We start from the raw sequence: 17,329 nt of genomic DNA on the forward strand, positions 1-17,329 counted from the left end.
GCGTATGCGATGCTGACATATATCCCAAATGTGAGTCTTTAGACAACATTAGTAATTTTTGTATGTAAAAATTAATCAAGGGCTGGCGCATGGATGATCCCTTTTTTCTTTGCTCCATTTCTGATATCTCTATGCGTCTGATGTCAAGGAATCTTGGTATATTCCATATGGTGATCTCCTCAAGTTAGATCATCACTAACGTGTATATTAATTAGTAAGAAAAAACCATGCCTTTTTTGTGAGACAATAAAAAATATGGTACGAAGTATATTCCAGGTGGTATATTCTGCTTTTTTTTAAGAAAAAACAACGCTGAGCGTATCATTCTTGGATGCGTGGCCCTGGACCATTGTAAAATATGATTGATTTGTCAATTGTGCCATCGAATCTGGATGGTGATCCCATCCAGGTTCATTTTTCGAACCAGTATTTGATAATGAAGGTTGCAAGAAGTTAAATAAAATTCAGACAGGTGCAGAGGTGCTTCAACGGTTAGCCTAGAAATGACCCCAATACATAAAAACTGAGGTTTTAGATGTTTTACCAATAAAAAAAAGAACAGCTCCAATGCTAATCTAAACTGCACGAGTTGCTACATTTTTTAGGCTATTAATACTAATGCTCAAACAAATACATCTAGGCGTATTTCAGTGCTAGATACATTTATTTGAGCGATAGTTATTTGTGGACCGAGGGAATGCATTATTTTGCCATTCAATGGCAAAATATAGGTCTTCTCTAGCACAAAGCCTAAAAAACACACAAAAGCAATTGTTGCACGGTGAAGTCTCAGTGTCTCACCGCCGCCATCCCGAGCCCTGCCACCCAATTCCGTTGCTCGTAGGCGTCCGCTGCGACCGCCACAACCATCGTCGAGCTCGCAACGAGGCCGCCCCGGTCTCGTCGATTCTGCCTGTGCTCTGGCCCCGCCACCACCCAAGATGAGCCCCAACGCCGCATCGCTGCCCGCCGAGCTCGATTAGGAGCCAGGCTATGCGAACACGACAGTTGTGACCCCCACCGAGTTAGGCGTCACTATGATGCCGGACTAGGCAGTACTTTCCCCCGCCTGCCCATGCCGCCTTTCCACGAGCTACGATGAGCGTGTCGGCCTTGACAACCTCCATCAGGTGAAGTCAAGCTCGGCACCTGGGCGGCCACCAGGTCCGCCTCCTGGCCTTCCTGTTGCCGGATCTTCACATTTTATTTGCTTTTGTAAAATTAGGCATCCAACTCTGCCTCGTGCGAACTCCCCATCTAGGGGCGCTGGCTCCGGTTCGCCTCATCTCCTATGGTCCTTGGACCATGAAGACGTGGCGGATCTCGGTCCTTGCCGGCGGGAGGTCTTCATTTTTAGCATTTTTTTAGTTTTGCTAGGGTTTGTGCCATGCTCAAGAAGGCGAGGTGATGACGACTTCTTGAAGATGGAATAAGGTTCTCCCCCTCTAGCTATCGTTCAAGCGATGCTTTTAGGGTCGCCGAAAGGCGTGTGGAGATGTGTCTCCGGCAAATCATGTGTGATCCGATCGGCATTTGTCTATGGTGGATCCGCCCGGATCCGGTCTTCGTTCATCTACATTTATGTGTCTGCAAGTTGGGTCCTTCCGATCTACGCCTCTCTTCCCGACTGTCTATAACAATATTTGCCCGGCTTCGACGATGGACGGACGATAGCGTGCTCCAGTGCTTGTAGTCGTTGCTAGTTGGTCTGCAAACCTCGATGTAATTTTACTTCTGGTGTTCTTTATACTACTTTGACAGTTGATGAGTAGATAGAAAGTTTTCTCGAAAAAAAATTAGGCATCCAAATTTAGGCCGGCTGTAAAATCAGAAAAAAAATTGGCCACCAAAATCTTCTCTCTCCTCGCCTAATACTATTTTTTTATAGGTAGCCAAATTTTATGCTATCTAGTTATTGAAGATGCTCCTAGTCACATCAAGTAGTAATGAACGTCGACTTCCAGAAAACAAAAAAAAAGTAGTAAGGTCGACTAATACGTACGGTTGTATGCTACTGTAGAAAGAAATCATTCATTTGACGCAAAACTGGTACCGTGCAAACCACGACTGGTCAACTGCCCTGCGCCTGATTGACACCACACTGGTTCGACTTTGTTTTAATTTTATCCTTGCTTTTTGTTTCTTCTCCAGTTTTCTTCGGTTTTTTTGTTTTTCAGGGTTTCCCCTTTTTTCTTTTTTTGTTTCGTTTATTCTTTCTTCCCCCGTTTTTTTTTCATGTTTTCTTCTGTTTTATTTTATTTCCTTTTTTGTTTGGTTTATTTTGTTTCTTTTTCGTGTTTTTTTATTTCTTTTGATTCTCATTCTACATTTATTGTATAGGTCAACAACAGTTTCTAATACATGTTTAACATCTTTCTAATACAAACTTAACATTTTTTTAATACATGGTCAACATTTTTTCTATACACTTTTAAAAAAATTCAAATACTTGACTAACATTTTTCAACTACAAGATTCATCTTCTCTGAATACATGGTCAACACTATTTCTATACATTTTTAAATGCTTTATTAAGAACTTTCAAATAAAAATATTAACATTTTTTAAACAAGTCAACATTTTTTCTATAAAAAGATTAACATTTTCCAAACGGTTGATTAAAAAAATTGAACACTTGTTCAATATTTTTCCAAATGCTTGATTAATATTTATATATAAATGATCAAATGCTTTCATCATTCTTTAATACATACTCAACATTTTTTCTATACATATTTAACATTTTCCAAATGCTTGATTAACATTTTTTAAACACCTGTTCAACTATTTTTCAAATGCTTGATTGATATTTTTATATACATCATTTTTTAATACACGGTCAACATTTTTTCTATACAAATTGAACATTTACCAAAAACTTGATTAGCATTTTCCAGATACATGTTCAACATTGTATTCAAATACTTGATTAAGAAAGTTATATACATGATGAAAATTTCATTTTTTAATACATGATCAACAATTTTTCTATACATGTTAAACATTTTTCCGAATGCTGGATTAACATTTTTCAAACTTTTGGTCAATATTTTAAATACTTGTTTAACATTTTTCAAACGTTATTTGTAGACTGATTTTTTGTAATAGATATATTTAGAATATTTTAAAGTATAAACAAAAGTACAAAAATAAAGCAAAAAACAAAAACATGAAACGTAAAGAAACTCAGAAAAAATAGAATGTGGCCCCACCCCATCTCGCTCGCCCCTCAGGCCCCGCTTGGTATAGGTGTAAATTTATACAACCGGGTTTAATCTACAGGTGTATATTACCGGCTGCCCTTGATTTTTGCCTTGGAAAAAGAAACGACGCCTTGAGTTGGAAGCTAGAGAAGTGAGTTGGAAGCTAGACTCGCTGGATGCGGATATAGGGGCGCCGGGCAAATCCTATTTGACGACTGCACAACAAAGTGAAGGCCGGATGCTACACTGAATGAAATTGGGCCAGCCCAGTCCGACATTTCTATTTTCCTTCCTGCAGTTTTCTTTAGCGTTCTCTTCGTTGGTTTCTCTTTCCAATTTTTTATTTATGTATATTTTAATTATTTATTTTAAATATATGTTGATTTTTTAAAGACATTCCACATTTATCTACAGTCATTTATAAATATATTTTTATCCATGAATATTTTAGACATGAAATGTTTTAAAATATACTTTCAATGTTAATATGCAACGAAAAAAATTAAACATATGATAAAATTTTCTTAATGCAACGTGAGTATTTTTAAAAAATTTATGATAATTTTTATATTATACGATGAACATTTAATAAATGCATGACGAACTTTAGAAAAATGTCCATGCCTTTTATGCATACTTTTAAAAATCTTATAAGTAATTTTTGTTCACATATTTATTTTAAAATGTATGTTTTTTTTAAGAAAACCAGGCAAAGTGAGGAAAAAACTATAAACCGAATCTGAATACATCGCTCGTTCTGGGTTTTGGGATAGAATGTGAGCTCGGGAAATAGCGTGAGTCAGACCGGTTGTCCGGCCCATAACTCCCTCTGTGCGTAGCCTCGACTATATGAGGATGATGCTATTTTTGCTAATCTCAACAAAGCTGGTCTGGGAGTGGTGGCTCTTGATCGCGAAGGAAATTGCCTCGTGGCATGTTCTGAACCCATTACTGGATCCTTCGATCCGGAGCAGAAGCGCTTGCGCTCCACCGAGCGGTAACAATGGCTCGAGACAAACAATTCACGCATGTGATATTGCCTCGGATTGCCTTTCTTTGGTACAACGCATTAAACTCCAACATGGATCCATCTGGTGTGGGCTTTGTGGTGATGGATATCGAACAAGCAGCCATGACTTTTACTTCTTTGTCTTTCAAGCGTGTTCGTTGGCATTGTAATGTAGTGGCCCAAGTGTTGGCCAATTCTTGTAAAAACTCTAGTTTGTTGTATGGTCTCCATTCTGTTCCGGATATTGTATCCGGGAGGCCCTGTGTGACTTAATTGCTTAATCAATAAAATGCGGACTTTTGAAAAAAAAACTATATGATGCTAAAGGTGTCATATACGACGATTACAAGCGACGGTAATGTGTCGGCAGAGTGGTGCGTCCTGGAACTGGGAGTGACTCGGAAGCAGCTGCATGAACAACATGGTAGTCTATCATGTTAAACAAGAAACGAAGAGCTTACGGATCTGGATTAATAAGGTGAAGAAAAGTAAGGAAATAATCCTGGATTGGCACATGATTGCAAGAAATGACAAGTTAGCATATCCACGTCATGCTTCACAGTAAAGGTGTCGAATCTGTATTCTCTGCTTGAGTCCGCGTCGTAGTGTTGGAAGCCTGGAACAGAGAAACACTATGACCATTCAGAGAGACAGAGACTGCAGTCGCAGGGAGGTGGGCAGAACAATTTGGATCTCCACATTACAACGTCTGTCTTCTGACAAAGCTGCAAACTGCAACCCCAGATTCATCCAAATTGTCTATGCATTCTTCGTCAGGAACTCTTGGTAGTCAGAATCACTTGATCATGGTGTAGCCGTGTCAACATTGTAGTTGCCGTTCTTGCAGCTTTGTAAGTGATACTGCAAAACTCTTCTGATACACCGCTCGGCGTATTCCAGTCTAGAGAAACAAGGAGAATCACTTGCTCAGCTGATGGCATTAATTGAGAGCTGACTAATGTGTGCGGTGTACTAATTCCATGTAAACCTGCAGACTGTATGTTAAATCCACATCTAAAAGATTCTAAAATGAGATGCATGATTTTGTTCTGCCTGCAACTGCAGTGTGGAGAGCTAGAAGTCGCAGTGTCGGTCCTTGTTTTTTACTCTTGAGAGGGAGCGTTGTCATGTTATGGGGTGGGCAAAAGAGGGCAGCGTGTCCTCATCACCTGATGCGTGATGTCTTTTTTTTTAATGAGAATCACCTGATGCGTGATGTCTGATTGGTGATCGAGCAGCAGGACATGAGGGATGCCGCGTCCATGTGTTGGTGACCTGGGGCTCACTTGGCGATCCCTGACGAGTCAAGCTCAACTGCTCAAGCTACGGTGATGGTGATGCAACAAGAGTCACACAGGTGGTGTTTGAGTCTACTGACTGAAAAATATACTGTGAAGTCTTTTTTATAATTAGTTGATTCTCAGTAATATTCAACTTTCTTTCAGATTTTTGTGGAAGGTTAAAATCCCTCCTAAATTAAGTGTTCTTGTGGCTTGTCATGCGTAATAGTGTCCTCACTAAAGACAGTTTTCTTTTTTGAAATCAAAGGGGTTTCCTCCCGCCCCAACTTTTTATTAAAGCCAAGGCAAACCACATGCAACCAGATTGTTAAGCAGCGCTCGGCGACAACCAAAGTAGCTGTCACAGATCGACCATACAGGGGTTCACATAAACTATCCTATTACATTTTAAGAGTTTGACAGAGGACCAAAGAAAGGTGCATAGAAGATAGTCTCAATCTAGCACACAAAATAGCACCTTTTGTGTCCCAGCTTAGCCACTCCAAGCGATCCTAAGCAACTTCCCTCTTTGATGATCCAAAAGTCTTAAGCATGGGAAAAGAAGAGCACCCTGGGCCTCGGTACATAGAATTTTCCATTGCCTGATCATAGCCCCCACCAGATCCAAGACACAACATATACTTCGCCATCTTCTTCTCTAAAAGACAAAGTGATTACGCAAAAGCCATAAGCTCCACAAGGTAGCAGAAGTAGCAGTATTGAGTGCTTCATAATCATTAACTTTCTCGGAGGGTTCCGGTAACCTCTCGGTATTCCGAAAAATCCTCGAACCTCTTCGGAACCATTCCGGTGTCCGAATTTAACCTTTCAATATATGAATCTTTACCTCTCGGCCATTTCGAGACTCCTCGTCATGTCCGTGATCTCATCCGGGACTCCGAACAAACTTCGGTCATCAAATCAAATAACTCATAATACAAATCGTCATCGAACGTTAAGCGTGCGGACCCTACGGGTTCGAAAACTATGTAGACATGACCGAGACACATCTCCGGTCAGTAACCAGTAGCGGAACCTGGATGCTCATATTGGCTCCTACATATTCTACGAAGATCTTTATCGGTCAACCCGCATAACAATATACGTTGTTCCCTTTGTCATCGGTATGTTACTTGCCCGAGATTCGATTGTCGGTATCTTCATACCTACTTCAATCTCGTCACCGGCAACTTTCTTTACTCGTTTCGTAATGCATCATCCCGTAACTAACTCATTAGACACATTGCTTGCAAGGCTCATAGTGATGTCCATTACCGAGAGGGCCCAGAGGTACATCTCCGATACACGGAGTGACAAATCCTAATCTCGATCTATGCCAACTCAACAAACACCATCGGAGACACCTGTAGATCATCTTTATAATCACCCAGTTATGTTGTGACCTTTGATAGCAAACAAGGTGTTCCTCCGGTATTTGGGAGTTGCATAATCTCATAGTCAGAGGAACATGTATAAGTCATGAAGAAAGCAATAACAATAAAACTAAACGATCATTATGCTAAGCTAACGGATGGGTCTTGTCCATCACATCATTCTCTAATGATGTGATCACGTTCATCAAATGACAATACATGTCTATGGTCAGGAAACTTAACCATCTTTGATTAACGAGCTAGTCAAGTAGAGGCATACTAGGGACACTCAGTTTTGGCTATGTATTCACACATGTACTAAGTTTCCGGTTAATACAATTCTAGCATGAATAATAAACATATATCATGATATAAGGAAATATAAATAACAACTTTATTATTGCCTCTAGGGCATATTTCCTTTAGTCTCCCACTTGCACTAGAGTCAATAATCTAGATTACATAATAATGATTCTAACACCCATGGAGTCTTAGTGCTGATCATGTTTTTCTCGTGAGAGAGGCTTAGTCAACGGGTCTGCAACATTCAGATCTGTATGTATCTTGCAAATCTCTATGTCTCCCTCCTTGACTTGATCGTGGATGGAATTGAAGCGTCTTTTGATGTGTTTGGTTCTCTTGTGAAATCTAGATTCCTTCGCCAAGACAATTTCTCCAGTATTGTCACAAAAGTTTTTCATTGGACCTAATGCACTAGGTATTACACCTAGATCGGATATGAACTCCTTCATCCAGACTCCTTCATTTGCTGCTTCCGAAGCAGCTATGTACTCCGCTTCACACGCAGATCCCGCCACGATGATACGTCTCCAACGTGTCTACTTTTCCAAACACTTTTGCCCTTGTTTTGGACTCTAACTTGCATGATTTGAATGGAACTAACTCGGACTGACGCTGTTTTCAGCAGAATTGCCATGGTGTTATTTTTGTGCAGAAATAAAAGTTTCCGGAATGACCTGAAAATTTACGAAGACATGTTTTGGAAATAATAAAAAATACTGGCGAAAGAATCAACACCAGAGGGCCCACACCCTGTCTACAAGGGTGCAGGGCGCGCCCCTGCCTCGTGGCCCCCCTGAGGCTCTAACGACGTCAACTCCGACTCTATATATTCATGTTCAGGAGAAAAAACAGAGAGAAGGATTCATCGTGTTTTACGATATGGAGTGGCCGCCAAGCCCTAATCTCTCTCGGGAGGGTTGATCTGGAGTCCGTTCGGGGCTCCGGAGAGGGGAATCCATCGCCATCGCCATCGTCATCATCAACCTTCCTCCATCACCAATTTCATGATGCTCACCGCCGTGCATGAGTAATCCCATCATAGGCTTGCTGGACGGTGATGGGTTGGATGAGATTTACCATGTAATCAAGTTAGTTTTGTTAGGGTTTGATTCCTAGTATCCATTATGTTCTAAGATTGATGTTGCTATGGCTTTGCTATGCTTAATGCTTGTCACTAGGGCTCGAGTGCCATGATTTCGGATCTGAACCTATTATGTTTTCATGAATATATGTGAGTTCTTGATCCTATCTTGCAAGTCAATAGTCACCTACTATGTGTTATGATCCGGTAACCCCGAAGTGACAATAATCGGGACCACTCCCGGTGATGACCGTAGTTTGAGGAGTTCATGTATTCACTAAGTGTTAATGCTTTGGTCCGGTACTCTATTGAAAGGAGGCCTTAATATCCCTTAGTTTCCAATAGGACCCCGCTGCCACGGGAGGGTAGGACAAAAGATGTCATGCAAGTTCTTTCCATAAGCACGTATGACTATATTCGGAATACATGCCTACATTACATTGGTGAACTGGAGCTAGTTCTATGTCACCCTATGTTATAACTGTTGCATGAGGAATCGCATCCGACATAATTATCCATCACTGATCCATTGCCTACAAGCTTTTCACATATTGATCTTTGCTTAGTTACTTTTCCGTTGCCACTGTTACGATTGCTACAAAAACTACTACTATTACTTTTGCCACCGTTACCGTTACTTCCATACTACTTTGCTACTAAATACTTTGCTGCAGATATTAAGTCTTTTAGGTGTGGTTGAATTGACAACTCAACTGCTAATACTTGAGAATATTCTTTGGCTCCCCTTGTGTAAAATCAATAAATTTGGGTTGAATACTCTACCTTCGAAAACTGTTGCGATCCCCTATACTTGTGGGTTATCAAGACTATTTTCTGGCGCCGTTACCGGGGAGCATAGCTCTATTCTTTGAGTCACTTGGGATTTATATCTGTTGATCACTATGAGGAACTTGAAAGATGAAAGAACCAAGATTTTTCCCTCAACTACGAGGGGAGGTAAGGAACTGCCATCTAGCTCTACACTTGATTCACCTTCTGTTTTGAGTAAACTTGCGACACCTACTCCTGCTATTGATTTTGATATGTCGCATGTTATTGATGATGCCACTTCTGCTATGCATGATGCTTATGATGAAACTACTTCTATGTTTGATAATGCCATTAGGTGAATTTCTGGATGAACAACTTGCTAGGGTTAGAGAGAATGAAATTATTGAAACTGATAATATTAATGAAAGTAATGATGAAGATTCTCCCCCTAGGTATGAATTGCCTGATGTGCCTGAGGGTTATGTTATGGCTGAAGAAACTGCTAGAGACCTTTTTGCTTGCAAAGATAGACGTGATCTTAAGAAACTATTAGCTAAGCTGAAAGAAAAATCTTTGAATGCTAGAATGAAATATGACCCTGCTTTTGCTACTTCACCTATCTGTATTTCTGATAAGGATTGTGATTTCTCTGTCAATCCTGAGTTAATTACTTTGCTTGAATCTGATCCTTTTTATGGCTATGAATATGAAACCGTTGTGGCACATCTTACTAAATTGAATGATATAGCCACCCTATTTACTCATGAGGAAAAAATTCGTTACTACTATATCCTTAAGTTATTTCTGTTCTCACTAAAGGGTGATGCTAAAACATGGTTTAATTCTCTTGCTCTTGGTTGTGTGCGTAGTCCCCCGGATATGATTTATTACTTCTCTGCTAAATATTTCCCCGCTTATAAGAAACAAGATGCCTTAAGGGAAATATATAATTTTGTGCAAATTGAAGAAGAGAGTCTCCCACAAGCTTGGGGGAGGCTTCTTCGATTACTTAATGCTTTGCCTGATCATCCTCTAAAGAAAAATGAAATACTAGATATCTTTTATAATGGACTAACCGATACTTCCAGAGACCACCTGGATAGTTGTGCTGGTTGTGTTTTCAGGGTAAGAACTGTTGAGCAAGCTGAATTGCTATTGAATAATATATTGAGTAATGATAATGATTGGACACTTCCTGAACCAACTCCTAATCCAACTCCGAAGAAAAGGGGTATTCTATTTCTCAGTCCTGAAGATATGCAAGAGGTAAAGAAATCTATGAAAGAAAGGGGTATTAAAGCTGAAGATGTTAAGAATTTACCACCTATTGAAGAGATACATGATCTTGATAACCCGACACAGGTAGTAAAGGTAAATTCTCTCTATAGATTTGATGAAGGTGATATTCCTCGTTATAAGTCTGCTAGCCAATGCTTGGATGCGTTTGATAATTTTATTGTTAAACAAGAAAACTTCAATGCTTATGTTGGTAGACAATTGAAACGTAATGCTTATATGATTGAACACTTGAGTGATTATATGTCTAGAGTTAAAGGTGACCTTAAACTTATTATTAAACATGCTTCTATGGTTACCACTCAAGTAGAACAAGTTCTTAAAGCTCAAGATGATTTGCTCAATGAATTAAATAATAAGAGAAATGATAATGTTGTTAGAGTTATGACTAGAGGGGGTAAAATGACTCAGGAACCTTTGTATCCCGAGGCCACCCTAAGAGAGTTGATTAAGATTCTCAGAGAACTAATGTTGATACACCTAGTCCTTCTAAGAAGAGGAAAAAGAAAAATGATAGGACTTTGCATGCTCCTAGTGAACCTGTTGTTGACACATCTGAGAATCCCAATGATATTTCTATTTCTGATGCTGAAACACAATTTGGTAATGAACATGAACCTAGTGATAATGTTAATGATGATGTTCATGTTGATGCTCAACCTAGCAATAGCAATGATGTAGAGATTGAACCTGCTGTTGATCTTGATAACCAACAATCAAAGAATCAACATTATGATAAGAGAGACTTCGTTGCTAGGAAGCACGGTAAAGAAAGAGAACCATGGGTTCAGAAACCCATGCCTTTTCCTCCTAAACCATCCAAGAAAAAGGATGAGGATTTTGAGCGCTTTGCTGAAATGATTAGACCTATCTTTTTGTGTATGAGTTTGACTGATATGCTTAAAATGAATCCTTATGCTAAGTATATGAAAGATATTGTTACAAATAAAAGAAAGATACCGGAAGCAGAAATTTCCACCATGCTTGCCAATTATACTTTTAAAGGTGGAATACCAAAGAAACTAGGAGATCCAGGAGTACCAACTATACCATGCTCCATTAAAAGAAAGTATGTTAAAACTGCTTTATGTGATCTTGGAGCCGGTGTTAGTGTTATGCCTCTCTCTTTGTATCGTAGACTTGATTTGAATAAGTTGAAACCTACTGAAATATCTTTGCAAATGGCCGATAAATCAACTGCTATACCTATCAGTATCTGTGAGGATGTGCCTGTTGTGGTTGCAAACATTACTATTTTAACGGACTTTGTTATTCTTGATATTCCTAAGGACGATAGTATGTCTATTATCCTTGATAGACCCGTTTTGAATACTGCAGGGGTTGTTATTGATTGCAACAAAGGCAATGTCACTTTTCATGTTAACAGTAATGAGCATACGGTACACTTTCCGAGGAAACAACCTCCAGTCCACAGTATCAATTCAATTGGAAAAATTTCAACGATAACTATTGGAGGTTTTGAATTCCCTCTTCCTACTGTCAAGAATAAATATGATATTATTATTGTTGGGGACATGCATATCCCCGTTGAGGTAACCTAGTGTTATTCGAAAGTTCTCCGATTTCATGTTATTCGAAAAGAGTTTGTTAACAAGACTTGATCAACCCTGTTAGTGGATTCCTTTTGATGAGCATGAGATGGATGAAATTAGAAAGCACAACCCTCTGTACCCCCTTTTACTTTCTGTTATTTAGATTAAATAAAGCAAAAATAGTATTTTCTGTCTGTTTTCTGAACTATCCTTGAAATAAAAATACTCCGAAAATAAAAGTTCTCCAAACGTCCTGAAAATGAAATATGAATTTTTGTAGAATATTTAAGAATATTTGGCACTGAGAATACACCAGGGGGACCCACCATCTGGCCATGAGGGTCCAGGGCCCGCCCCCCTTCCTCGTGGACCCCACATGGACCCCCTCCACTTATTCCAGCACCCACACACTTCGTCTTCCTCTAGAAAAAATCATCTCGTAGCTCAAACCCGTGTTCTAGCTCATCTTGCTGCCATTTTCGATCTCCTTGTTCAAAGCTCCATTCACAAAATTGCTTTGGGGGATTGTTCTTCGGTATGTGACTCCTTCAATGGTCCAATTAGTTTTTGTTCTAGTCCTTTATTTATTGCAAATTTTTGCTGCTTAGGTGACCCTGTTGTTGAGCTTTCATGTCAAATTTATATGGTCCAAAGTAGTTTTAATGCATGATATGACCTCTAGGCACTTCTGGGAGTAGTTGCTATCAATTTTGTTGAGTTTGGTTCACTTTTATTTTGAGTCACTAAAAATTTTAGAAATTTTTCAGAGGGAAAAAATGTTGAAGAGATTGTTGAGAGGCTCTTCGATCCGAAGCTCGAAGGATAAGCAGAATGAGGAGAATAAAAAGCCCAAATACAATCTTCCTCGCACTGCGGAGGTTCAGCCGTGCGAATGGCCTTGCGATGAGTTCTTGAGAGCCGCTGGAATTCATGATGACTTTTATTACTTGGCTGAGAATGTAGGCCTCACGGACTTCCTCCAGGACCAGCGCAAACAGTATCTCCTACTTACTAATATTTTCATGCAATTTTTTTACTTCCATGCTAAGAAATCAACACCTTCAGTGGAGTTTCACTTATATGATGAGGTTAAGGAGATGTCACTCCATGATTTTTGTTGAGTCTGCAAGATACCCTTTGAGGGTAGCATCGAGGAACCACACCGTAGTGATGTGGATGCGTTTATTGATAGAATTGCCATAGGAGAAACTAGGAAAGTTTCTGATGCAAGAATTACCAGTATACATTTTCCTATTCTATGTTACTTTGCGATATTTGCTAGTAGATGCTTAATTGGTCACGGGAATAGTGGAAATCTTAGTGCTCCTGATATTGTCATATTGCGCCATTCTTTGTTTCGTGGCACCACTTTCAGCTTAGGCGCTATTGTTGCTAAACTATTGAATCTGAACCGTACAAAGGGCCCCATTTTTGGAGGCATCTTTGCTTCACGCCTTGCTGAACATTTTGGGATACCTATTAGGCATTATGAGAAAGAGGAAAAGTTGCTGCCTCTATTTTTCTAGATTATAAGAGTATGGTAGCACATGATTTTATTGTTAAAGATAATAAGAAGAGGCTTAAGTAAAATTCGATATTTGATAAAACTCACTATGAGATTATTACCTTTCCTGCACCCTCTTTGTTTAACATACTTTCAGGCACGTACCTCATCTTACCCGAGGCCATCTATGCATACTGGAGGCTGACACAAGTTCCAGAGCCTGAGCCACCACTTGACCCTTATCGTCGGTCTGTTTATCAGTGGGACCCGGAGGAGATCGCCAACCAGTGGCACCCTAAGGACCCTCCTCAATACACCAGAGGGAGTAGCTTCGAGCAGTGGCCATAGACCAACTTAGGCCAAAAGCCTAAGCTCGAGGGAGTACATATCTCTCACCGACATTACATTCATGCTCACACACTCATTCTAGTTGTCGGTGCTCATACTTTTCCATTGTACTATCCGTGCTAGTTCATTTTATTTTCTAACATTCTTCTTGTGTGTTTGAAAAACCTTGAGAAAAACCAAAAAAATAGTTGTAGCTAGTTTATTTTCCATGCCCGCAGTAGTAGTAATTAAAAGAAAACCCAGAAAGATTTCTCGTTCTTCTTTTGCTTGTTGGGAGCTTTCCCGTGTAAATAGTTTTATTTCTTTTCTTGTTCTTTGGGGGTCGAGAGGAGAAGACCATGATGAAAATGTTGAGTGGCTCTCATATGCATTATTGTTGATTTAACTAAGAGCCCATGTTACCTTGTCTTCTTCCTTGTATTAAATGCTTGCAGATTCCAGCTTAGTCCAATGCACGTGCACTATTATTATTATCCACACCGTTCGGTCGTGCGAGTGAAAGGCAATAATGACGATATATGATGGGCTGAATGAGATGAGACAAGCTGGTATGAACTTGATCTACCTTGTTTTTGTAAATATGATTAGTTCATCGTTCCTGATTCAGCCTATTATGGATGAAACATGTTTGCAATGACAATTAGAGATTGTAGTTTCCCATGCCATGCTTAATTAGCTAGGAGTTTATAATGGTTTACCTTGCATGCCAACATGCTATTTAAATGGTTGTGATGTGGTATGATAGGGTGGTATCCTCCTTTGAACGATTCGAGTGGCTTGACTTGGCACATGTTCACGCATGTAGTTGAAACAAAATCAACATAGCCTCCACGATGTTTATGTTCATGGTGAATTATATCCTACTCATGCTTGCACTCAATGTTGATTAATTTTAATGCATGTTCATGACTATTGTCGCTCTCTAGTTGGTCGCTTCCCAGTCTCTTTCTAGCCTTCACTTGTACTAAGCAGGAATACTGCTTGTGCATCCACTTCCATAAACCCCAAAGTTATTCCATATGAGTCCACCATACCTTCCTATATGCGGTATTTACCTGCCGTTCCAAGTTAATTTGTATGTGCCAAACTCTAAACCTTCAAATGAAATTCTGTTTTGTATGCTCGAATAGCTCATGTATCAACTAAGGTTGTCTATATCTTCCATGCTAGGTGGGTTATTCTCAAGATGAGTGGACTCCGCTCATCATTCACGAGAAAATGGCTGGTAACCGAGATGCCCAGTCCCATGCTCAAATCAAAATAATTGCAAACAAAACTCCCCCAAGATTGTTGTTAGTTGGACGCACCCATTGTTTCGGACAAGCCATGGATTGATGTTTGTTGGTGGTGGGGGAGTATAAACTTTACCATTCTGTTTGGGAACCGCCTATAATGTGTGTAGCATGGAAGATATCGAGATCACTTGGTTGTTATGTTGAAAATGAAAGTATGCCACTCAAAATATTATTTACCCCTGTTTCAAAACTCGATCTCTGGCACCTCTACAAATCCCTGCTTCCCTTTGCGAAGGGCCTATCTATTTAGTTTTATGTTGAGTCACCATCCTCTTATTAAAAAGTGCCAGTTGGAGAGCACCGCTGTCATTTGCATGCATTGCTATTAATTTACATTGAGTATGACTGTGACTGGATCTCTTTTACCATGAATTACAATGTCTAGTCAGTCCTTGATCTTCAGGGGTATTCTGCATTTATGTTTTGTGGTCTCAGAAAGGGCTAGCAAGATACCATCTTGTTATATCATATTATGATTGTTTTGAGAAAGTGTTGTCATCCGAGATTTATTATTATTGCTTGCTAGTTGATTATGTCATTGATATGAGTAACCATGAGACCTAAATGTTATTTTGAATATGATTAGTTCATAATCTTTGCCGAAAACTTGAATGCTGGCTTTACATATTTGCAACAACAAGAGCAAACAGAGTTTGTAAAAGTTTTTCTTTATCACTTTCAGTTTGTCAACTGAATTGCTTGAGGACAAGCAACGGTTTAAGCTTGGGGGAGTTGATACGTCTCCGATGTATCTACTTTTCCAAACACTTTTGCCCTTGTTTTGGACTCTAACTTGCATGATTTGGATGGAACTAACCCGGACTGATGCTGTTTTTAGCAGAATTACCATGGTGTTATTTTTGTGCAGAAATAAAAGTTCTCGGAATGACCTGAAAATTTACGGAGACATGTTTTGGAAATAATAAAAATACTGGCGAAAGAATCAGCACCAGGGGGCCCACACCCTATCCATGAGGGTGTAGGGCGCACCCACCCCCCTGGGGCGCGCTGATGTCTACTACACAACCTTCTTCTTGTAGACGTTGTTGGGCCTCCAAGTGCAGAGGATTGTAGGACACTAGAAAATTTCCCTCAAGTGGATGACCTAAGGTTTATCAATCCATGGGAGGCGTAGGATGAAGATGGTCTCTCTCAAGCAACCCTGCAACCAAATAACAAAGAGACTCTTGTGTCCCCAACACACCCAATACAATGGTAAATTGTATAGGTGCACTAGTTCGGCGAAGAGATGGTGATACAAGTGCAATATGGATAGTAGATAAAGGTTTTTGTAATCTGAAAATATAAAAACAGAAAGGTAACTAATGATAAAAGTGAGCACAAACGGTATTGCAATGCGTTGAAACAAGGCCTAGGGTTCATACTTTCACTAGTGCAAGTTCTCTCAACAATAATAACACAATTGGATCATGTAACTATCCCTCAACATGCAACCAAGAGTCACTCCAAAGCCACTAATAGCGGAGAACAAACGAAGAGATTATGGTAGGGTAGGAAACCACCTCAAAGTTATCCTTTCTGATCGATCTATTCAAGAGTCCGTAGTAAAATAACATGAATTAATTCTTTTCGTTTAATCTATCATAGAGTTCGTACTAGAATAACACCTTAAGACACAAATCAACCAAAACCCTAATGTCACCTAGATACTCCAATGTCACCTCAAGTATCCGTGGGTATGATTATACGATATGCATCACACAATCTCAGATTCATCTATTCAACCAACACAAAGAACCTCAAAGAGTGCCCCAAAGTTCTACCGGAGAGTCAAGACAAAAACATGTGCCAACCCCTATGCATAAGTTCATGAGGTCACGGAACTCGCAAGTTGATCACCAAAACATACATCAAGTGGATCACGTGATATCCCATTGTCACCACAGATAAGCACATGCAAGACATACATCAAGTGTTCTCAAATCCTTAAAGACTCAATCTGATAAGATCACTTCAAAGGGAAAACTCAATTCATCACAAGAGAGTAGAGGGGGAGAAACATCATAAGATCCAAATATAATAGCAAAGCTCGTGATACATTAAGATCGTACCACCTCAAGAACACAAGAGAGAGAGAGAGGTCAAACACACAACTACTGGTACATACCCTCAGCCCCGAGGGAGAACTACTCCCTCCTCGTCATGGAGAGCACCGGGATGATGAAGATGGCCAACGGAGAGGGATTCCCCCCTCCGGCAGGGTGCCGGAACGAGTCTAGATTAGTTTTCGGTGGCTACGAAGGCTTCTGGCGGCGGAACTCCCGATCTATTCTGCTCCCCGATGTTTCTAGG

Source organism: Triticum dicoccoides, chromosome 2A, assembly GCF_002162155.2.
Source record: "Triticum dicoccoides isolate Atlit2015 ecotype Zavitan chromosome 2A, WEW_v2.0, whole genome shotgun sequence".
NCBI classification, from domain to species: domain Eukaryota; kingdom Viridiplantae; phylum Streptophyta; class Magnoliopsida; order Poales; family Poaceae; genus Triticum; species Triticum dicoccoides.